This window comes from Hirundo rustica, chromosome 20 (genome assembly GCF_015227805.2).
Source record: "Hirundo rustica isolate bHirRus1 chromosome 20, bHirRus1.pri.v3, whole genome shotgun sequence".
NCBI classification, from domain to species: Eukaryota; Metazoa; Chordata; class Aves; order Passeriformes; family Hirundinidae; genus Hirundo; species Hirundo rustica.
In genome coordinates, this window is record NC_053469.1 from 2,330,812 (window position 1) to 2,354,767 (window position 23,956).

At 51.8% G+C, this 23,956-nt stretch overlaps 1 protein-coding gene across 2 annotated transcripts in view; it reads right to left on the minus strand.

Annotated features, from left to right (window-relative positions):
• NACC2 (NACC family member 2) overlaps nucleotides 1-23,411 on the minus strand; it is a 50,360-nt gene extending 26,949 nt beyond the window's left edge. Inside the window, exons 1-2 of one of the 2 annotated variants that reach the window (XM_058423074.1) lie at nucleotides 23,275-23,381; nucleotides 7,943-8,074 (exon numbers count right to left, since the gene is read on the minus strand). The gene's annotated coding sequence lies outside the window, so the exon portion shown is untranslated. Of the gene's footprint in view, nucleotides 1-7,942; nucleotides 8,075-23,274 lie in introns of both variants that reach the window. The other variant, XM_040083233.2, reaches the window with a different exon arrangement.
• Between the last annotated feature and the right edge of the window lie 545 nt (nucleotides 23,412-23,956).

Consider the following 23,956-nt stretch of genomic DNA (forward strand, 5'->3'; position numbering starts at 1 on the left):
GACCTGCACGGGCGAGCTGAGCCCACCTCCCCCAGCCCACAGAGGCACCAGAAGACTTCAAATCTGCAAAGCACCTCCACGCCCTTGGATAAAAAAGTGTTGCTAGCACATTCCTGACAGTGGCACAAAGATGCTTCTGCATCGGGCACCATAAAATCCTCCTGATTTTATGGAAAGCCTTTATGGAAATCCTCTTGATTTTATGGTCCATCAGCACCAGCATGTGAAAATGCACATTTTTAGTTCAAGAGCACTGCAACCTCAACCCAACCCTGCTCCTTGCCCACCACACTGATCCAACCCCAACTGCTGCTGCTCCCAGGAAGCTCCAAACCTTCCTGATCTTCATCCACCTCCCCACTCCTACTCTTCACCTCCCAAGAAACTACTCACAGCAGAGAGACACGGCATCCACAAGACTCCAAGTTTTAACAGATTTATGCCCAAAGATCAAATTAATTTTACAAAAGCAGGACAAAAATCCCACTCCTTGGGAAGGCACGAGGTGCCCTGGCCTGGCGGAGGAGCTTGGAGCGAGGAAGGCTGGATGCCACACGGATCTTTTCCCACTTACCTTCCCTTTCCCACTGGGGCTCCAGCTGCATAAACCCACCACATCTTAAGGAAAGGCTGTCCCCTAGGGTTGAAAAGGCATTTTTAAGTCACTTGAACCCGGGCTGATTTTGAAGGAATCAGCTAAATACCAGCACAGTGAGGCGGGCACACCGTGGCCACCCCGGCTCCGAGCCACTGCCTCTCCCTCCTGAGGTTTCTCCCACTTAACAAAATGCTTAGAGAGGCTTCTGAGAATGAAAAGTGGAAAGAAGGGGGGAAAAAAAATCAAAAAACCGTATTATCACTGCCATATTCTGCTCCTACTTGTACTCTGGTTTTCCAGGGTCCCTAAATCCCCATCAGCGAACGGATCCAGACTTCCCCTCGCACCCTCCCCTTCCCTGCCCTCCCCTGGTGCTGCAGCTCACCCTGCCCCTTTCCAGACTTGAGTCCGGCTCAGCAACTGGAAAGAGTGAAAAGATTTTTTTTTTTTTTCTCCCTGTCCTACCAACTCCCAAAGAATTCCAGAGACATCATTAAATTTAACCCCGAACGGTGAGCAACCGCCCCGTGCCCCCAGCCCGTGCCCAGGGAGAAGTGAAAGCGAGTAGCTCACAGCCTGCAAAGCTTTTCTGCTCTCCGTATGTACCCTGGCATCTTGCCCAGACCTATTTTTAAGCCCATTTACTAGAAATCCCACAAATTAAAGGAAATACGGATAATGTTGTAAGAATCCTTTGGGCCAAATAAAAGCTACACATAATTTTCCTTGTGCATCAAGAGTAAGATCCTTAACCACAAAAACCAGATTTCCCCAAAGCTCTTTTGCAACAGCGAGAGAGAATCTTGTTTTGTAAAAAGTTGCTTTGATTCACTCCTGGATTACAGGGAGCGCAGCAGCTCCGCTGCCTCCCGGCCAAACCAGGGAGTGATTCCTGTTATGAAACAGAAAGGTGTTAGGAGAGCACAAATAAATGAAACATCTCCAGCCCCGGAACGGGGACTGCAGCGACAGCAAGGCGCAGAGGGCTGTGGGGAGAAGCTGGAGGATGGTGGCTGGGATTTTTTTCCCCTCCGCAGAGGAGACCCGGGTGGGTTTAGCTCCCGGTTTCCACCCGGCTGTGCGCTCGCAGTGCTCACCAAGGGAAGGTGTGCTGGAAAATCTCCAACCTGCCCTGCTGCAGGCAGCTCACAGCCTCTCCTCCACGCCCAGTGCCCATCCCCAGCTGCACCCCAGTGCCACGACCAGCGCCACCTGCACCCCCAGGACGGGGACAGGGAGGTGTCACCGTGAGCTGTGCGCCACCCCAGCCCCAGTGAAGGCTCTCCACACCATCTCCTTGGGGAATTTCTGAGAAACAGTGATTTTTGTACAAAAAATAAATGTGTCTCTGCGCCTCTGTTTGAATAACTACAGTGGGGTCTCTCACGGGGTGAGCAGGAAATCACGGAGCATCCACCTGCGGCGTTGGGAAGGAGGGAAGAGCTGTGCTTTACGCAGCATCCGCGATTTCAGCTTTAAATAAACTCCACTAACAGCTCTTGTGCTGGGGTAGGATTAAAAAGAAACCAACAACCAGATCAGTGTTCCACTAAAACTCATCAGATGAGCAGAAACAGCCCCAAAAACACAGCAAGTCAAAGCAGCATTCGTGGTTAGTCCTGGCAGGGAGGGAACGAGGGGAAGCTCCCTCCTTTCTCCATCCAACCTCACCCTGTCCTCAACTCTCCTTCATCCCCACCACTGCCTTAAAATGTCTTCCTCACAAACATCCCAGCTTCCTTTTAAAAAAAGGAAAAATAACTGTGCCAGGGGAATAACCACTCCTCCCCTACCGACACACAGATAGGAACGGTTAAACACGCAACTTCGGGAACTTTTCCAAGATTTATGTGTTTTGCATGGAAAGCAAATGTTGGTGGTTTGTTTTTCCTGGTTTTTTTCCCCACTGCCTGGGAAAATATTGAAGAGCTAAGTTTATGGAGCCAAGTCCATTTATCCCTGGTTTATGCTGCTGCTCAGACAGAATTCAGAATTCAGGCAGCACTGGGGGATGCAGAGCCCCCGGCCCGGAGCTGTGCCAGCACTGGGAATTCTGGCCCAGATGGAGTTTTATCCATGGCAGGAGTGGCTGAAGGATGGTCACCCTTCCTTGGAGCACCCCAAAGCTCCCAGGAGCCCCCCCAGGCCCCTCCCAGCCCCACCAGTTCGTCGCCGCCGTGCTTTTTGACGCAGTAAAAGTCTTTTCGCGGTGATACCCTCTGAAACAGCAACACTTGATTTGCATTTCTCCTGGCCCATTTTACTGAATCCCTGCCTTCAGACAGAAACTCCTCCCCGTGCTCCCAGCTCGGAGCAGCTCCCAGCTCCATCAGTGCTGCTGGGACCAGTCCCATGAGCCAGTCCTGCCCCATCCCTGGAAGTGCTCAGGACCAGGCTGGACAGGGCTTGGAGCAACCTGGGACAGCGGGAGGGGATGGAATGGGATGAGCTTTAAGATCCCTTCCAATAAAAATCATTCTGCAACTCCATAAAACCCCGAGATCCACTCAGTCCCAAGCCCCAGACACCTGCTCAGACCCGGAGACCTCTTCACAAGCCCCTCCAGCTTTTTTGCAGCAAGCCAGCCAGTGATTTCTTTGCCTCTACGTTTCCACTTATTTGTGTATTTTTGCAAATCTTTCTGGCCAGTTAGACCAGACCCGCGGCGATTGCGAAATCCAGGAAATTTGCTGCAACGCTCCGTAACTCTTGCAAGGCAATTAGCCAAAACCTCACACAAATAAGCTTTTTTGCCACACCGTCCTAACCACCAAGCATTAACCCATTTTCTTAGGAAACAACATCTGCTGAAACAACTTCCTAATCTAGCAGCAGGCATGGAAAAAACCCACTGCAGTACCTCTGGTGCACGGTGAAGAGAATTAGCAGGCAGATCTGACCCGACCCAGCCGCCTCCCACAGACCCTACCCCTGGAATATTTATTCCCTGGGGCAGGAAAAGTGTTCAGGTCAAAGTTTTTCCTGCAGCACTTACATGTTTTAAAGACAGAGGTGATGCTGGAGCAGCCTGGGGGCTCTGGAGCAGGACTGGGGGGGTCTGAAATCCTTGGAGCTATAGGAGCCACACCCTATAGCTGTAGGGATAAAGCACAGCAGGATGGCACAGGTGTCATTTGCAAGGATAAACAAACTACCGGGGAAAAGCTGCTTTACAAAATGAAGTAACAGTTTCCATTTCCTACCCTGACCTTTACATAGCTTTTTTTTTTTTTTTTCGTTTTCTTTTTTTTTTTTTTTTTTTTTTTCCCCCCCCGGGAAAACGGGAACATAGAGCCAAAATTAGGCTCCATGATTTTTCCTATGAAAGACAGAAACCACCACACTGCATCCTTCTCCTTACTCCAGATTAAAACAGCGGCTACACTGCAGTGGCACTTGTTAGAACTCATTTCCTCCCTTACTCTCTGCCCCTGCTTTCTCCACCACCCCGAAAAACCACTAAAATAAAATAAAGTTAAAAGAAAAAGTAAAATAAAGTAAAATAAAATAAAATAGAATAGAACAGAATAAAATAAAATAAAATAAAATAAAATAAAATAAAATAAAATAAAATAAAATAAAATAAAATAAAATGCTTTCATTTGGGAACTCATTGGTGAAAACACTGCTCCCATCTGTTGCTAAGTCCAAGGATCTTCACAGGGAGCAAAGAGGCTGGAAAGCTGAAAGGGAGTCAAGTGTTTGCATGGCTTTACTGAGAAATGAAATCCAGCTTTAAACACAGTAAATCAGAGACTATTCTGAATCACCTCTTGAATTTTTTAATGCTACTCCTGGGAGCACTGAAGGTAAATATGTTAATTTGACTTCAATCATGGCGCAGGGAGGAAAAAAAAAAAAAAAAAAAAAAAAGCAGCACACTGTATTAGTTTAGGGTACTAAGTCTTAAAACTATTCATGCATTTCTGCATATTTTATACTCAGCAAATAAAGTTCCAAGGTTCTATAAGGAGGCTGCAAAATTATTCGGAGTAAGCAATAATGAGCTGCGCATTATATAAGGCTGGGACTAATGGTAATCTATTATTAAAATTTGAGAGTTCTAGCGGCCCCGTAAGAGTCGGAGAGCAGGTTCTCCTCCCCAGGAAGGGAGAGCAGCATCTGGGGCAGGGAGGTCGGCCAGACAGGTTTTAGGGGACCCCAGCTGCACCCCAGGTCCTTGGGATAATCCATCCTGTGTCTAATTAACTCTTCCATGACTCTTCCCTGTCCCACCGCACGTGCTTCAGGATCCATCCCAGCGAGCGCCGTGGGTTTTAGGGACAAACCATCATCTCCTGGAACAGCACCTCTCTGCACTGCTGTGAGAGAAACAAAGAGCAAAAAATCCCAGAGGTCGGCTCATTTCCCCCTTCCTACGTCTTTTGGTGAGGATCAAAGCAGTGTGTGTAAATCTGGATCTGGAGAACTCACACAGAAATAGGCACACCAGCATCTCCACGTTTAACCTGTGCACGTGTATCCTATCACACCTGGGAACACGGTGGTGTCACCTCATCCCCCGCCCCTCGGAGGAAAATCCTCCCTTGGTTTTGCACAAATGCAAAATCACATTTTTCCCGCGTTTCAGAGCGCGTTGCAGAGCGCAGCCAAGCTCCTTTCTCCCAGATGAAACTCTGCAGTAAGCTCAGACCCTGAAGGCAACGTTCTGCCCAAACCAGAGGACAACGAAGCACAATAACACCAGGAGAAATGAACTTAGCCTGAGACCTTCCTGCACTGAGAAGGATCTTAAAACAGCGACTTTGCTCTCCGCACGCTGAAAAAGGCGCTGGGAAGGAAACCAAAACAGAGCAGGTCAGATTTGCTGGGTGTTTACGGCGTCCACCTGCTCTGTGCCCGTTCCCTGCTGCACTCCCTGCCTGGGCTGAAGGAGTTAAAGCTCCTCTGGGATGTAACAGGAGCTGCAGTTAGTCACCCAGGCATGTCCGGATTGGTATCAACCGGGAGCTGCCTATGAATGAAGTTGCCTTGGAGATGCAGCCAAAACCAATGACCAGATATTAACTTTTCACCACGGGCTGCCGAGGCAGGCAGAACATGTGAAACCAGCAGGACACAGCTTCCAGCCAAGCTGGAACATCCGGATGCAACGTGAGGAGCTCCTGGTTCCTCCCGGAGGAGCAAAACTTAGTGTCTTCGCTCAAGGAACAGGAGAAATTTCTCCTTGCAAAGCCAAGCAGGGCGAGGGCCGGCAATAAAACCCAGCTCTGGGACCTTCTGGAATGGGCAATTAATGTCCGTAAGATGATGCCTCCCCTTGGTTTTCATTTAAAAGTTGATATTAAAGATAGCAGCTCATTGCTATTAAAGATACCAAGCTCCTTAATTCTTCCTGGAATCGGCTTCATAAGCAGAAAAAGCAGCACGGGCACCTTACCCAACGCAGCTGGAATGAGAGAGACATCACGAAACAAAACCATTCAGAAGGAGTTCAGAGGCTGGGCTGGAGCAGGATCACACACTGCCTAAGCCAGCAGCTCGCCTCCCCTTCCAAGGGCAGGTGTGGAGGTGGGGGAGCAGGAAGGAGAGGCTGTCCCGGCCATCCGCTGCCTCCCAGGGCGGGCACGCAGAAGGGAACTCAACTTCCAGCAGAGCTTTCTCAACCTCAGCTCTGAGCTTCCTTCTGTGCGTCCCCCAAAGGTGCTCGGCCACTTCCCAAGGAGGACAGCGGGTGACAGGAAAGGCGGCAGCAGGCAGCACCAGCAGGAAGAGCAGCCACTAAAACCCACCAAAACCCACCTCGGCTGCACCTCTCCTCCCTCCAACCTCACTGACCCCGAGGGAAGAAAACAAACAGCTTTCAACCAGGGCAAGGCTTGCTCTGCACGAGATAAAGCAGAGCAGCCCACCCCAGGCCTGCCAGGGGAGCACACGGCGCCAAGGGACGCTCCACAAGCCCCGGCTTCCAACCCCAAAGCCAGCCTCTGCAGGGGATGATGCTCTCCAGGCCCCGCAGGGAACTCCCTGCCTCTCCCACAGGGAATGACTTGCAGGGCTGTGCTGGACACAGCCCCACCAGCAGCACCCAGCAGCGACAAACTGGTGCTGAAGGCACACCTGGGGCTGCTGGGGACATCACAGATCCACGGACATCAAGTAAAACGGACAGGTTCCCATCAGAGCAAACACTTCCTTCCCATCCCTTCCCAGCCCCTTGATATTTTTTTTTTTTTCCCCTGAAGGAAAAACAGAAGATGCTTTCCATAAGCAGACGATTTCAGCAGCTAATTTTACCATCACTTATGGTCGACTTTATGACTAAGATTTCATGCTGACTATATTAATCCTGTCAAATTTCAGAGTGAGAGAGAAATGATACTGTATATTTTATGGCTGCAATAACTTCTAAGCCATTAGACATGCATGCTGACATGAAAGTAATCAAATTGATTTTTTCCTATTACAATGAAGAACTTTGTATGAGCAAATAGTCTTTCTGGCACAGGAATGAAACGCCAAGAAGCCTCTGCTCACTCAGGAAATTAGGAAATTGCCACGAGCCATCGTTTAGAAATTTGAGTTTTCTGCTTACTCACATTTTATTGTCACCAAAGCTGAAAGGGATGTGTTAGTCAACTAAATGATCGACAAAAAGCCAACGCCAGGGATAATCAGAGGGGTTTGAAGCCCTGTTAAATACTGCAGAAGCTGCAGCTAATTGTTTTCCCAGCATTAAAGGCTCCCCTGTGCCTTTTTTAACCTCATCAGACACGTTTCTCCCCTCACTGCTCAGTGGCCACGCCTGCAGGTGTTGGGTGGGCAAGGCAGAATGGATCAAAGCTGCTCAGAGGGCTTTTGGCAAATCCTGGAGACCTGGAAGTGTCAATGGATATCCCACAGTCAATGAGAAAGCCCCAGGGCCAGAAGGTCAGCAGAAACGATTTTTAAATGCAAACAGGTCTTTAATTGCAAATTCCTCTTGCTCAGGTGTTTCGTTGAGGGTTTCAACACCAACTCATCTCTACGCCTCTGACTCCGCCTACCTAAAATTCCAATTTAAAACTCCTTTGATCCCACCAGCGTGTCGAGTCCCAGAGAAAGCCAGGTCCAAACAGACCCAGGGTGGGCAGACAAGTGGCAGGGCAGAGGTGCCAGCCCGGGGTGTCCTGTGTGGCCAGGGACACACCCGGGCAGGGCAGGGACGGGCCACCAGGGCACACCTGGCAGGTGAAAAACCCTGTGAAAAACCTGTTTCCTTCCCCTGCTGCGTGAGAACACCTTGGGTGTGAGAGGAGAAGATCAGAGAGGCTCAACACCTCCAAAGACTCAGCAACCAGAAGCAATTAAGTGCAGATAACACAAATAATGCGAGAGACTCACCCGACACCCTGCGGGCACAGCCACGGCTCCTCTACGGCCAGCGAAGTGTAAGATTTTCTCTCAGTTCTCAGTGGTTTTGTAGAATATGGGTAGCAATCATTAAATAATGTCAGATCTTTCAGGCCAAGCCACCTGCACGGAAAAAAAAACCTGGCACAGGGACGTGCCAGAGCAGCCTGAAGGCTCAAAGAGAGAGGGGTGTGGATCTATATATATATTTATGTGCATGTATGTATAGATGCATGTCATGGGTCAGCAAAATAATTACTGTTTTCACAGGCGTTTAGTTGCAAATTAAAATGCTTCGATGGCTCTCTATCAATAATGTTTACTTTTTGGCTACGTTTTCTTTTGGTGTTCTTTTAAAAACAAGAAGAATTTAGAAACAGAAAACCATAAAACCACAACTACACGGATCGCCTCAACCAAGACTTGCAAAACACCAATAGCAGTGAATTCCAGTTTCAGTGAATTCCAATTTCAGTGATTTCCTTCGGCCTTCCACATCAGATTATTTGTAAAACCATCAGAACTGCTGTGGGTAGGGAACCTTCCACGAGACCAGGTTGCTCCAGCCAACATGGCCTTAAAGAAAAAAGAAGTTGGGTGTTTTGTCGTTGTTCTGGGCCTCGTTGTTATCTGGGGTTTGGGTTTGTTATTTTTTCAAGTCGCATACGGGCAAAGCTCTCCCAACAAAACCCAAGCCAAAGCTGACTGAGCCCCAGGAACCAGCAGCAACCCAAGGACCTTCCTGCTGCCCCTGAGGTTTGGAAGGATCCCACATTCCAGGGCAAACCTGGTCCCCATCCTGACTTGGGATGTGGTGCCCAGAGGAGCAGCGAGCCACGAGCCCTTCACCACCTTCACCTGAACCCCCAGCAGGAGAGCAGCAAATCCTTCCAACCAAACCCCTGCTTCAAAGTTATTCCCCAAACCCAGGGCCTTTGCAAAGGTAGGAGAAGGCTCCCAGGAGGGGCATGGAACAATATCCACGAGTTTCTCATGACCTTACGGAGATTGCCATGACAACACCGCTTCGATCCTCCAAACATGGATATATTCATTTGCACTGGTGTGATTGAGAATAATTAGAGTGAGATTCCCTGAGCCAGGGAGTCACAGCCGAGCACGGCTCTGGCAGCAGAGCCCAAGTTTCAAGGGAAGCAGCCTCAAATTTAAATGTAAAAAAGAAAACCGACAACACTCTTCGGAGCCGCGTGACCTAATTCATTATAAAGAATGTCAGTTAGCAAACCTTTTAAATAAAACATTAAGCTAGAGGTAATTTGAAGCCTTGTGGATTTTGTTTTACTCAATTATTTTCTAATGCTTCAACTTCAAGAATAAATATGCAGGAATCAAAAAAAAAAAAAAAGAAAGGGGGGGGGAATACTAAGGGTTTCATTTAATTCTTTTTTCAAAAGAAATGAAGACGTTCATACTAAACCAAAATACCCTCAACCAAGCTGGATTTTTAATTAAAACTTTTATGTCCTACAAGGTTCTTCAAGGTTATAATATCTGCTCCCACACTGTGAGCCAGCATCACGCTCGCACAAGGGCGAGCCCGTCATCCACGTTGGAACCACCTGTGCTATGCATTGCTGTAACTTATTTCCGGGACATCCACTCACAAATTAAACCAGGCTGGAATGCTCTTTCTCCCCTGCCCCATAATTTCCATACCCACTCGCAATTTCCACTCTGCTGGGAAGAGTTTCCCCGCGGCAGACAGAGGCAGGGGATGATCACGCTGGCCCCTGCTCTGGTTTTATTCGTGCCTGGTGGTAAGAACCAGGCTGGAGTGAGGCAGGTGGGGATGTAAAACATGCAGAGGGGCAGCAGAGGGGAAAAGCCACTGCTGCTGCTCACAGCCTAAAATGAGGTTAATTGGGAAAAGGGGGAAAACAAAGGGAATCACAGAATCCAGGAGGAGTTTGGCTTGGAAGGGACCTTAGAGTCCTTCCAGGGCCACCCCTGCCACCATCAGGGACACTTTCCACTGTCCCAGGTTGCTCCAAGCCCTGTCCAGCCTGGCCTCGAACATTTCCAGGGATGGGGCAGCCACAGCTTCTCTGGAAGGAGCTCGCTGAACACTGCAAATGCTCCTCTAAGAAATACAACAAAACAAAACAAAAAAACCCCACATACTCATAAAGAGGCATCCTTTGACGCAAAAAAAAAAAAAAAAAAAAAAAAAAAGTTTAGAGCTAAATATTTGATTTTGGCAGCATCACCCTTTTCCAGAGGCTACCAGAAAGAGATCCGCAGGAATGTGCTTAACGCCGCTCTGCTACAAAACATTCCGGAAACAAAGAAACCCAGAAGATAAAAAGATTCCTTTCCGCCACGCTGCTTGGAATAAAACACCTCCCCGCTTTGATTGACCCCTCCTTGCGATGTTTCAAAAATAAAAATAATTCGCCCGGTGGGCTCCAGCACGGATCCCCAGGCTCAGGCAGCAGCTCCCACCCTGAGCCCGGGCGATGCCAGGGGAGCAGAGGGCAGAGCAAACCCGTGTAACCCCTCACCGCTCCGAATTTCACCTCACAGCCGCGCCCTGGGGCCGCTTTGGGGCCGTTAAAAGTTCTCTGTGTCACCCAGATGGAGGATTTGGGGCCGGCGGAAGGCGTGAAGGGTGGAACCCACGGCGCGCATCGCACCCGCCCCGACCCCGCCGGCACCCAGGGCTCCTTCCCACGGCAGAAAGCTCCGGATAAATCCATTCCTCTGCAGCAGGGAATAAACAGGGATTAGTATTCAGCCGTTCATAACAGGGAAACCCTGCAGCTAGAGGTGGAGCCAGGCAGCGCCAGAACATCCAGCCTAAGTTGCTTGACGAATGCTAACTATGACTTCCAGCTCATTTATCTAATTTGGGTTGATTTTTAAGTATTGATTTATCTAACCAGAACACAAGAAGAGAGCCTGAAAATTTCCCGTGCTAGTGAAAACTCTCCCTGTTGCTGTAATTCAATCTACATGTCTGAATATTACTGACTTTTCTCAATCACATTTGTATTGAGAAACGCCTTAAAAAAACCAACAAAACTTCAGGGCCTCATTTTCTCAAAATGGTGTTAAGTGCCTGGAAAACAGGGTTCTACAGCAAATGAGCCTCTCCAAAGCTGACTATGATGCACAGCTTGCAGGTATTTTAGTCATTTACAATATTTATCAGGCTCTATTTTTGCCAATTAATCCATAACTCAAGCAGAACAGCCAATACCTATAAAACAATCGGCTCGACTTCACCACGCTCTGGACTCCGTGTGGGAAAGGGGCAGCTCGGAACTGATACAACCAGTTTGTAACACACACACACACAAAACCACATGGAGGAGGGATGAAGTCAGTGGCAAAATCCTCAATGGCTCCAGCCGGGCCAGGATTACCTCCAGGAACGTGCTGATGCTTGGGGAAACACGAGGAAGATGCCAAGGCTGGAGAAAAGGAGGCTCAGGGAAGATCTTACTGCTCTCCACACCCACCTGACAGCAGGGAGCAGCCAGGGTGGGACAGGACAAGAGGAAACAGCTCCTCCAGCTGTGCCAGGGGTGGCTCAGCCCGGGCATCAGCAGGAATTTCTCCATGGAAAGGCATTTCCCCGGGGAGTGCCCATCCCTGGAGGTGTCCAAGGAAGGCTTGGACGTGGCACTCGGCGCTCTGGGCTGGGGATGGGTCACGGGTTGGACTCGATGATCCCAGAGGTTTTTTGCAGCCTCGGTGATCCTGTGACTCTGTGAGGGCTGCACGGGGCAGGAGCAGCCATCCCATCCCATCCCATCCCATCCCATCCCATCCCATCCCATCCCATCCCATCCCATCCCATCCCATCCCATCCCATCCCATCCCATCCCATCCCACCCCCCTGCAGTGCCCCCCGTTCAGGGGGGTCTGACTGGTCCCAGTGATCCAGAGGCTGAAGCTGGTGATGCTGGACACCCGGGAGAGTCTGTCCCCATGAAATCTACCCCAGTCCTGCTCCTTGGGACTGCTGCTCGTGCTGAGGGCGATGCTGAGCATCCCCACCCCGTGGGGCACGAGGCACCACCCCATAATTTCAGAGGGCACCAAACAGCTGAGGATATCAGAGCCCAGAATCGCCACCAGGATGGATTTGAAACAACGATGTAAGCATAAAACCCCTCCCTGACCATCCCCGAACCCACGAGGTACAACGCGCTCCCCCCAACCCCGGCCCTGGTTTTAAAATTCAGCCTTTATCAGCTTGAGTTGAGCAAATCCAGTCAAAAGGCAGAAACGGATTGTGCTAGTAAGCAGAAAAACTGTTACATCTTCTGAATGTAATTTTGCCAAAAGCCTCTGCACAATTTTTTTTGTCACGCTTTGCATTATGAAGGAAATTTCTTTTTAGAAGAACAGGGGAATGATTTGCATAATATTCTTTGCAAGTTAATATCAGCCTCTGATAATGATCTCTGCATAATGCAAAAACGTTTGAGAAGACTGTTACAACACTAAGTAATCATATTTTAAATTATGTTTCCCTTTATAGAAAGGTGTTGCAAAAACACACAGACATGAAATCTGTCTGTTGAAGTCCCAAGAACCACCTGACCATCTTCCCACTATTCTACTGTTACAGATTGCAACACCGCCTTTCAAAATCTTACAAAACAAATTACGCTGCAACAGTCTGGCTTCGCAGAAGGCAGAGCCTTTTTCTCCTGCGCCGCTGCTCCGGCGCATCGCATTTCACAAGAGCCTCTGATGCACTGCAGGGGTTAAGCAAGGGCCCAGAAACGAAGCCGAAACACGACCAGGAGGGTTCTCCCATCTCACAGTGCCACCAGGCAGAGGTGGCGGCACCAGGGCATGCCCTGCCTGCCGCCACCACGTGCAGGGGGCTCTGGTTTATCGGGGTGACTCCAGCCTGCGCCCAGCCGGATCACAGATGGGAATTCGGAGTGTGACGCCGCTGCCGCAACCCCAGCGGGGCAGGCGTCGCTTCCAGCAGCCAGGGATCCTCCCGGAGCCTCTGCCAGGGACGAGGCGCTGGGCGCAGCCACGAGATCTCCGCTCACGGCTGATTAGGCCAGGAACTAACGACAAAAGCAGAGGTCCGGGAGGAAGCCATTTGTACAACTCTGCCGGGCAGCATCCTATTAGATGTGGGCGCCGGCGATTTCCCTCAGCCCATCTCCGAAGGGGGATGTGGGTGGGAAGATAATGCACTTGGATATTAAATACTTAATATGTCACTAAGGCTTAACAGCCACAGCCGAGCGGTTTAAACCTGAGCTAACCTTCCCTGAAGTAGGAGGAGCAGAGGCAGGCTCCTGGGACAGCCGGGATGGAATCAGGAGCGGCGCGAGGAGCAAAGAAAGACACTTTGGGACCGGTCGAAGGAATGATGCGACTCAGATTTGGGGTGAAGCGTGGAGCAGGGCCCAGGAGGTGGGCTGTGCTCCCAAGGGCAGCGCCAACAGCAGAGCGTGTCCCAGAGAGCCGCTGTCCCCAGCCTGGCGGGCCCTGGCAGCCAGTGCCACCCACGCCCGTGACACACACGCAGCAGGGCGGGTGGGTCCTGTCCCACCTACAAAACGAAGGCTAAAATTCAAATAGCAGAGCTGAGCAGCCAAGGCAAGGAGGAAAGAGCCTCTGGGGATGTCAGTCTGAGCTCGCTGAGGCAGCTCAGCCACTGCCCTGGGTACGGAACCACCCCAGACTCATGAGATCATCCCTCCCCTCAACAGCTTTTGGTTAACTTGGAGAGTTCGACCGACTACATCCAGTGACGGGCAGGAGAACAACCCCTCACCCCATCCCATCTCCCCTTTCCGTACCTTTTGAAACAAGTTCCAAGCAGCTCCTTGCTGCGCCTCATCCCAGGCTTCCTCAAGTGGGTTTGCAAGCATTGGGAAGGGTTTTTCTCCAAAAACCCCCAGCAAATCTCTCCCTTTTTTCTCCCCAAACTGACATATCCATCCACACTGGTGGGTGGCACCACCAGACACAATTCCTAAGCTCCCAACCCACCTCCTGTCACCTTGGACAGCCGTCACCTGGACACCAGGAAGGAAAACTTCTCCCGTGTCCCAGCGAACACCGCAGCCGCCGGCACGTGCGCCGGGGCGGGCACCAGGGTGTGGGAACCGCCTGAACCAAATATTTCCATCGCTAATGCTGCACCTCGGGCCTTACACAGCATTCCTGAGGCACACAGGAGAGGTCAGGAGCAGGCTGCAGGCTGGGGAGGGGACACCGAAGCACCCAAACAGCACAAATCCCTGAGGCACAGCCAGGGGAGGCTCCGGTGGGGCTGGCACTTGATCCACAAACACAACTGCAACTGCATCCACAGTGCCTCAGGGATTTTGGGGGGGAAATACCACCTGGGAGGTGTGAAAAAGAACCAAGAAATCACGGCTGTCACTTTAGAGAACCCCACCAGAACACTAGTAAAAGCCACTGGAATTATTTCTGTTTAAAGTCACTTGCAACACTTGGCGCTGTGGGCATCACCGATGTGCCACTGGAGTTCCCTGATGATGGTCAAGCAAATAAAAAAAAAAAAAGAAAATTAAGCTCAATGCTCTGCCCAGCTGTGCTGGGTGACAGCCTGGACCAGACAGGCTGCAGGTTCTCTTGGTTTCACAAGGAGTTAAGTCCTCCCTCCTGCATCATTCCTCCTGCCAAATGCAGATTAGTCAGCAACTACTGCAGGATGCACCTCTCCTAAGGCACTCACAAACAAAGCAACAGCCAGTTTGGGATCTTAAAGGGAAGGTAAATGAGGAAACTTCCTAAACTTGATTGCAAAAATATTCATGAAGGTGCCCCTCGGCTCCGGTACCTCCAGCTGCTCTGCTAAAATTCCCCCTGGCTCCCAAGGGAATGCAGAGGTGGGATGGACACTAAATCAGTGCTGCAATCTGGAATTAGGATCCACCAGTGGATCTGAGAACCAGCCAGAGCCAAAGCCCCGATGTGGTGACACAGCCCCAGCCCCTGCTGCCCGACCCCAGAGCAAACCTTGGGATGGAGCTCCCACTGCCAGAACAAAGCCCTGCAAGCACCCTGGGCTCAATCTACATTTTTACAGTTGCACAAAGAATCCAAAGGCCCGGCAGTCATCTGAAAGGCCAGTTATTAGATCACTTGAAATGAGCTGAAATGAAATTCCCACAGGTTTTATTGGACTACTGAGATATTGATTCTGGTGCGCTGCTCGCTCAGCCTGCAGCACAGAAATTCACCCTGCTAGAAATCCCACCTGTGTGCTGGGCCAGAAGATTCCTGGGAATGTCCAGGGCTGCTTTTCCTTGCTCCCTCTTCCTGAGCCTAGAACTTTCCCTTTCCCTAGGAACATTTAACTTGACTGGCACAAACGCTGCTGGTTTCACCCAAAGGCACAAACCACCCCCTGTGCCAGAACAAACCCCCAGCCCATCTGACCAGCTGAGCTGGGACAAGGATGGGTCACACTCCAGCAAGGCCTCCCCCCTTCCTGCCATTATTTGACAATTTCGGATCCCCCATCCCCAACTCCCTCAGGTTATAAATCCACGCGATGCCTCCACACCAAACAACGCCGCTATAAATTATTATTATTATTTTTTTTAAATCCCACATTAAAAAAGGAATAAAACAATTAAACCCCAGGCTGTGCTGTGTGTGCAGAAGCACTCCAGGGCTCCAAGGAAGCGCTTCCACGGCCCGGGCTGCCCAACGCCCGCGTCCCTGTGATGCGGTGCCAGCAGCACGCTCTGTGCTTCACGCCTCACTTCCCACGGCATCAACCCAGCCCCGGGGAGCTGCCAGCGTGTTCTCCCGAGCCCTGCAGATGTTTCAGCTCCGGTGGGCTCCCTGGCCAGCCCACCACCACCCATCCCCGCTCTCCTGCCCGCCTCGTAAGGCCGTGAGCGGGGAGAGCGCAGCGCTGCGGCTTCCACGGATCTGCTCAGCTTTTTTTTCTTTTTTTTTTAATATATAAATAAAAATGTCACGCTTGCAGCATAAACACAAGTTGGGCTGGTACTCCACTCCTCCCTCGGCGGGATGTGCTCATCCCTTGCCTTCCAGCTCAGCCAGTCCTGAGGAGCATCACTGCCCGGACAGCAGCGCACCCACCCTCCCAAAATCCCAAAATCCCAAACCCCATGCCGGCAAGGAGAGCGCTCTTCCCTGAAGGACCTGCCCTTCCCAATTTATCCAACATCCCACAGGAGGTGAAAAGTTCTTGGGCAGCACAGGCAGAGCCCTGGAGAAGGCGTCCAGGAGCGTGCACGGCTCGGACTGAGCAGCACAGAGTGTTCTGGATGGGCTGAGCACGGCCCATGGCCCTGATGCAGCCATGGCACGGATCCTGGGAGCCGTGTGATGAGTCAAGAAGTCCTGATGTTGGACTCACTGCACAGCCTGTGAATTAGTCAATCCTCCTCTTTCGCCTGGGGACCAGGGGGGCTGGTCCCAATTCAAACATTGTGTAAGCCGAAAAAGAGCCTCTTATTAAAAAAAACCAAACAAACCAGACCCAAACAGATAAAATATGCAGAAATACTATTTTGGAGGGACCGGGGGAAAGCTGAAGCAATAATGACAAACGATTCCTCGCTGCTCTCCCATTCCCTTCCTCCCAGAGCCTTAAAAAGGCTTCTCGCCATCCCGCTCCGGCCCTGCTCACGTTACACTGGGATCGAGCAGAGTCCGGTGCCCGTGTCCTGCCCAAGGTCACGGTGACAGCCAGGAACAGCCCAGCCTGGAGCTTCCCAGGGCTCTGCCCCAGCCTCTGACCCCGGCATTCCCTCATTCCCAGGCAGGACCTGGGGGGAACACACGGCTGGGGAGTGATGGAGCAGCAGGGCTGGGATTTGTTGGGTTCATTTCCACGGGCACCACGCAGAAAGCGAAGGCAAGCTTCCCAACTCCCCCTTTTTTCCAAGGCTTTTTCTCTCTCCCTCCTTTCCTTCCCCCCAGTTCTTAAAATCCAATTATAGCACGACTCTCTCAGCAGGGGTCAGTGTGGAATAAGAATCGCCCGAGTTAATGGACATGAGACCAAGAAAGATTAATGCCTAAATGGTTTCAAAAGTTGTATGATGCCGATTTCATTAACATTTTAATTGTAATGTATCTTTTTAATCTTCTTTCACACTAATGGTTTTTATATGCTTCAAAAGAAGAAGAAGAAGAAGAAAAAAAAAACTGCTGACAACAAAAATATCAACATACCAAAATTAACAGACGGAACCGAGTGCTGTAATGGGAACTGAATGAAATGCAGAGAACCATGTTAATGATGCATTAAGAGTAGAAACTGTGCTCAGACAAGAGTCAAAAATTCAGCCCCACACTTGCACGCCCTGACTTTGAACAGGGGCACCTTTCCCCAGGTGCTCAGCACGACCCCACGTCGTGTCTGTCACGGGGGATGTGCTGAAGCAACAACCCCAGCAGCTTGGCCAAATGCAGAGCTTTATCCAAAAAAAACCAAAAAAAAGCTGCTGGCAATTAATCTAATTTACCCAGGGTGACAGAGAAGAGCAGCAGGTTCAGGGGAGGAGGCTGCTGCTGCTGTCCATCCCCTTCTCCATGGCATGGCACTGCTGTGGCTGTCACCACTCCCTGGGCTCGAGCACAGCAGAACTCCCAGACAGGAAAGATGCTGCTGCCACCGCCGTGCAAAATTCTATTTTACTCAATTAGCAGACAATTAAACCTAAGCAATAACGTTTCATTAAGCATGGGCATGTATTGATGGTGCTAGCACGGATAAACGGAGGCACAGATAATTGGGGAGCAGACAGATGAAATTTTAAACAACTTTGGTTTGTAGAAATGAGTGACAGATACGGTTCTGTCACCTGCCCTGAGGCCAAGGGTGACGCAAAACCCACAACGTTTCCCTTCCCAGTCCATCAGAACTTCTTAGAAGGGAGAAGATCCAGCCAGAGGGACTCAAAGCCTCCTCATGCCCCATTAGGAAATTATAATCCCTAAATTTGCCACGAGGATGTGATTCCAGCCACAACAGAACAAACAAACAAACAAAATGCACATTATCCTACTCGGGTTCAGTCCAGCTGATGAGGTGCTGAGGGAGGCTTCCTGTGAAGGGGCACCTATGGAGAGAGGCTGCTCCTGCTTGTGGGGATTTCATCCCACAGGATCTCAGCCATGGAGCAGTGCCTCTGCCAGGAGGGGTCTGTACTCCCACAGGGCAGCCAGGCTCGTGCATCCCACTGGAAGTCTCCCAGCAAACCCCACCTCTGCCTCTTCCCTTGGAAATCAAATCCTTTTATCCACCCTCAAATGCATAAATCCTCACTCCCCATCTCCTTTGGGCGCCCGTCCATCGCCCTCTGCACGGCACACCACGAACCACCAACCCTTTATTTATGTCTCATGTTAAACCTCTGTGGAGCACAACCCCACCAAGCTCAGGAGGGCCAAAACCACCATCACCCCTTTTCCCCTTTTCCCCTGCCCAGCGTCTCCCACAGCCTCCCACAGCCAGGACCGACGCTCTCTCCTGCTTCCCTAACGCTCCATAGAATCCCAGAGTAAATGTTTGTCCTATGACAGGGAGAACTGGCATGTAAAACATCTCCCCCCACACAAAATGTATATATATATCTATATAAATATATCTCCCGGGCTGCCATATGCTTCCCGGTGGATGCCACGGCGCGTGGAGCCGAGCCAGCGCCGGCACCCGCGCTCAGGACCCTTCCCCACCTCAACCTCAGCCCTACTGGACTCCCAGCTCCTTGCACAGGCTGTGCTGCTGAAATCCATCCCCAAGGGACGGAAAACACCTGGCTGCTCCCCCCTCCATCCACATCCAGAGGAGCCCTGACCGCTCCCAACGAGATGCTGCTGGGAGCGGAGCGGGGAGGGGGAAAGAGGAATTTCCTGCTGTTGTTTTAATGCATGATGGATAGATCCTGATAACGGCTTTAGGGCCGTGGGGATGACACCGGGGAGGTGAAGTGTTTAATCTCGCCCCAGTGACTATATATGGTCACTCTGATGGAGCCACCTCCCTCCGCTCACGCTCCGCTGCCCTTGGCTCCTGGCACTGGGCTCCGCAGCAGAACTGGCAGCGCCTGGGCACGGCGCCGGCGCGCCAGAAGTCAGCAGACTCCCCACGTTCCTGTGCTCTCTCTCCCCCTTTCCCAATTTTTTCCTGGCTAGCAAAAATCTTCTATCAGTTAAAAACCAGAGAGAATGCGCAAATACTCAAGGAAAAAACAAGAAAAACCACCCCAACCTCGAAACATTTTAAGAGCGCTTTACAGAGAATTGTTGTACGGGGGGGGAAGACAAAAGAACCACAACCTGTCAAGTTACTTCTGCTTAAATGTACATTTCACGTACGTAATCACTTAGAAGTTTTACGGAAAAAAAAAAAAAATAAAATCAATCCTTTGGCGGAAAGCGTATCAATTTATGCAGCCCACACAGGCTGGTTTGTCAGCGCAGGGTAGCTTGTGGCTGAGATTCCTGCCCTCCCCAATCCACCCACCTCGGGGGAAAAAAAACCAAAATGCACTGAAATATTTGTCTTCATAGGAAACGCAACAGCAAAAAATGCACTTGACAGGCAAAAAATTCTGTGAAAAGTCTGACGCGAGGACCTCTGAAAAGCCCGAGGCCAAACTGCGCCGGGCTGCGAGCAGCCCCGGGAACACACACAGCACAAAACCTGTGCCAAGGGCTATTTATCTTCATTTTATCCCATTGAGCCAGGAGCTTTCAGGGGGTCTTGGTCGCCGTACCAAAGAGCTGCTCTCGTCACCGCTGCCCCAACGGCACTGGCATCCCCCATCCCTCCCTTCCAGCCCAGCCTGGATCCCTGGGATCCTTCACCAGGCTGAACCCCCCAGCAGGGAGCAGGAGGAAGCTCCACAGGCTGCTTTCCATCCTCTGCCCCAGCAGTCCGATTTTTATTACCTCCGTCCCCATTTAGGAGTAACCACATGACGAACCCGAGCGCAATCCTGCCCGGGGAGCTCGCCTGGGATCGCCTCTCCCTCCCCGGGAACATTTTAGCAAGTTTTCCCTCCACAGCAGAATTTGTGGCTACGAAGATTGTAAGATTTAATTTTCTTTTTTTTCCTTTTTCAGATTCCTGTTCTGCCTCCAAACATTCGCTTAAAAACAAGCCGAACTTAAAAAAAAAAAAAACAACAAAAAAACAAAAACCCCAACAAAAAATAAACCACTAATGAATCACAGCTCCTAGCAAATGAGCAATTGCAGTTGACACAATGAATTATGCCTGAAGCAAGCTGGGAAACATATTTTGCAAATGATCTCATCCACAGGCAAACCTGGCATGACACTTGATTTGCTAAAAAAGACACAAAGCCTGTCAAAATTCCTGTCACTCCGCAAATAAAGTCAGGTAGAGAAAACCAACAGCCTCACCCTCTTTTAAGCACGCTTCACCTATTTCTCAATCGCTCTACAGGCTTGATTTAATAAAATAAAATTTAAAAACCCAACAACCCCACACGCCCTCCCGTAGGTGTGCCCATCCCGGTGGGTGCTGAGGGCTATGGATCCGCTGCCACTTCCCTGGATGAGGAATAAATGGGCTGGGAAGCTGCTCTTTGGATGCCAAACACAGGCTCAGCTCGATTTGAAGCCTAATTGCAGCAAGATACGATGCTCGCTCTGGCCATTAGGTATGGCAGGGAACTCACAATTCCCTTTCATTTCCTCCGGCTGAATGCCTGGGGTTTATTTCTTTCGCGGCATTCGAGTAAACTCAAAGGCAGGTTAGAAAAGAGGAGGGGGGAAAAAGCCACTCAAGCGTAGCCCCCCCCCCCCCTGCTCCTCAGCATCCCTGGAGCTGTCTGGGAGCAGTTCCCTTGGGCCCAGCACATCCCACCCTATTTCCCCACCTCAAAAGCTGCTGGCTCAGGAAACCTGGAAAAATTCAAAGCCATGGCTGAATCCTCCTTCTAACCCCATTTTGTCAGGCTCGGGTATTTTTAAACACAGAGCAAAGCAGGAGCCGAGTCCCAGCACTCTTTCCCAGGTTGTTGCAGGATGTTTGTCCCCAATCCTCGTCACCCCAGCGCCGCTGTGCCAGCTCTGATCCCACCCCTGCCCATCCCACAGCCTGGCACGAGCCCTCCAGGAGGCCGGGCAGGGACCACGGGCTGTGCAACCATGCCTGAAATAAATATTCCCAATCCAAGGTGAGCTGGGCTGCGTCCCCAGCCGGGAAAGCGCAGGCTGGAGGCTTCTCCCAAGCCAGCCCAGAGCTCCCCGGGCGCATCAGGCTCTGGCAGGAGCTTTGCTGGTGTTTCTTCCCCGGCCAGCAATGCTGCAAAGTGGCCTCGCTCCTCCTGACACCTCCAACTGGGATCTGAGCCAAAGCCCAGTCCGGAGGGACTCACCTGGATGCTCCAGCCAGGCTCAAGCTCAAGGAGAAGGGATTTTTCTTCCCTGGATTTAGGAGCAGGGAGGATGCTCCGAGTCCCCCCCGAGCGTGGGGATGCTGCCCTGCCACTGGCACCCCATCACTGTCCTCCAAGAGGAGCCAAAAGCTGCCTCCAGTTCCAGCGGGCTCCCTCAGGAAAGCACAGTCATGGCTGGGGGAGCTAAAAGGCTTTTATGTTGCCAGAGGTCTCCAAAAATATCACTTCCAAAGTGATCCAGCATCAACGCATGCATCTTGGCTAATGGCATCCATCTCTCAGAACACAGGGGGGCTCTGGGAAAAGCTTGGGGAGCCCTGGACAGTGTTTTGGGAACGCTGCCCTGCACGGCCACAGCCCAACCAGCACACAAACCACATCCCTGGCCCCAGTGGGACCCCCTGCTCCTGCCCTGATGCCTGGCTTTCCTCCGCTCTCTGTAATTCCAGCCACCTTGGGAGGGTTTTTTTGGACAGATTTCAGGTTTCAGAAATCCATCCCCACCCTTCAGTGTCTCAAAACAACAGCTTTTACCCGGTGGAGCCTTAATTAAGAGGCCTCTGCAAGAGGAAAAAACCCCAAAACACAGCAGTTACAGCCACAGGAGGACATTTACTCTCAGGAGGGAGAGGATGACACCCCTAAGTTTTTTTTTTTTACATACTTGCCACTTACTTCAAATCACCTCCATCATCCTCACCTGGGGGTCACAGCCTTACTGTCCTAACCTGGGCAAGCCAGGCCATAAGGAACAGCTCAGCTTTGCCCTTCTCAGTTCAAAGCTCCCAGAATTTCAGAGCAGGCTGCGAACCTGGCAGGAAATTTGGGGCGAGGCGTGCTGGGATGCCGCACTTCGGAGCAGCCCCGGTTCTCCCGAGGACCCCCCGGGCAGTGTCCCCACGGAGCAGCAGCAGCAATCATCCCGCTTTGTTTACCGATCCCAGCTTCTCCTGCTGTTTAATATTTCAGCTGGAGAAGGTGAGCCGGGCACGCCAGCCCCTCAATTACGCAGGGCGAGAGGCAAACACTTGGCAGGCAGCGAGCACATCAAGCTGCCCACAAGCCTCGCAAATGCCTCCGGAAAGGAGGAGAGGAGAGGGAGAAGGAAAAAAAAAAAAAAAAAAAAAAAAAAGGGAATATTCAAATTAATGAGCCGGCGGGGTAATGGAGACTTGGCTGGAAGTAATCCTGCACTTCGCCGTCGGCCGGGCCGGCGGAGCAGCACGCCATGTACCGCCGGCGTTGGGTTTTCCTAGGGCAGGGAAGATGTTCGGAGAAGTCCTTGAGCGCTGTAACTACAGCAGGCTGCTGCGGGCAGGGCAGCGCCGGAGCCAGCTCCCATCCCCGGCTCTGGCCCCGCCGGAGCTGCTCCAGCCCCACGCCGGGATGGGGGCACATCTCCCCCGCCTAAGGGGCGACCCCCAGAGCCCCCGCCACGGCTCGGAGGTCCGTCCCCAAATCCCGAATTTCGGGGTTCGGCCGGGTTTTGGATTCCGGTCTCTCCCTTTTCGCAGCGCTTTCCCTCCCCCGGGAGCCAAAGTCGGAGCCTGCGCCTGCATTTATCCCCGAACCGCGACCTCCATTCCCGCAGCGGCCGAGGGGGGGTTCCCCGCACAGCCCCAATCCCGCCAGGACCTCCGCGACACCCCCCCCCAAAAATATCCCCGCGGGGGTACCGGGGGTCACAGCCCGGGGGGTCCCCGCTTCCCCTTCCCCTCCCCGCACTCCCCGCCCGGCCGGGACCCCCGGGACCCCCGGGGCTGCGGGGGAAGGACGCGACGAGCGTGTGCCCCCCAGCCCAGCCCAGCCCGGCCCGGCCCGGCCCGGCCCGGCCCGGGAGCCCGGCTCGGCGCTGGCCCGGGCGCTGCCGGAGCCGGGCCGGGGCCGGGCCGGGGGTCGGGGCCGCCGCGGGGGTCCCGGAGCCGCGCTCACCTGCGGGGCGCCGGCCCCCGAGGCTGCCCTGGGCCTGACGCGGCGGGGCCGGGCGGCGGCAGGAAGTGATTCCAGCCGCTCCTCACATGGACTTTCCCTGACCTCGCCCAGCAGCGCCGGCAGCCGCCGCACAGACCGGCCCGGCGGGACCGGCACCGGCAGCGCCTCCGCGCCAGGGCCGCCCGCGGGGCGGGGGCGGGCGGGGGGCGGCACCGGCCCGGGGGCACCCGCGGGAGGAGCCGGGGGCGGGACCGGCCCGGGGAGGGCACCCCGGAGGGACCCCCGCAGCCGCTCCCCACGGCCCCGGCCCCCGGAGGGGCGGGCACGGCCCGGAGCGGGGCGGGAACCGCGGGGCTCGGGCTCCTGCCTTCTGCTCGGGACGTGTTCTAGTTATTTTATTTTGTTTTATTTTATTTTATTTTATTTTATTTTATGTTACTTTATTTTATGTTACTTTATTTTATTTTATTTATTTTATTTTATATTCCATTCCATTCCATTCCATTTATTTTCACTTCTATTCTATTCTAGTCTATCATTTATTTATTTATTTTTAATGTAATTTATTTATTTTTAATATAATTTATTTCTTTTATTTATTTTCTATTGTAGTCTATTCTATCCTTTCTTTCTTTCTTTCTTTTAAATGTTATTTATTTGTTTTTAATATAATTTAATTTCT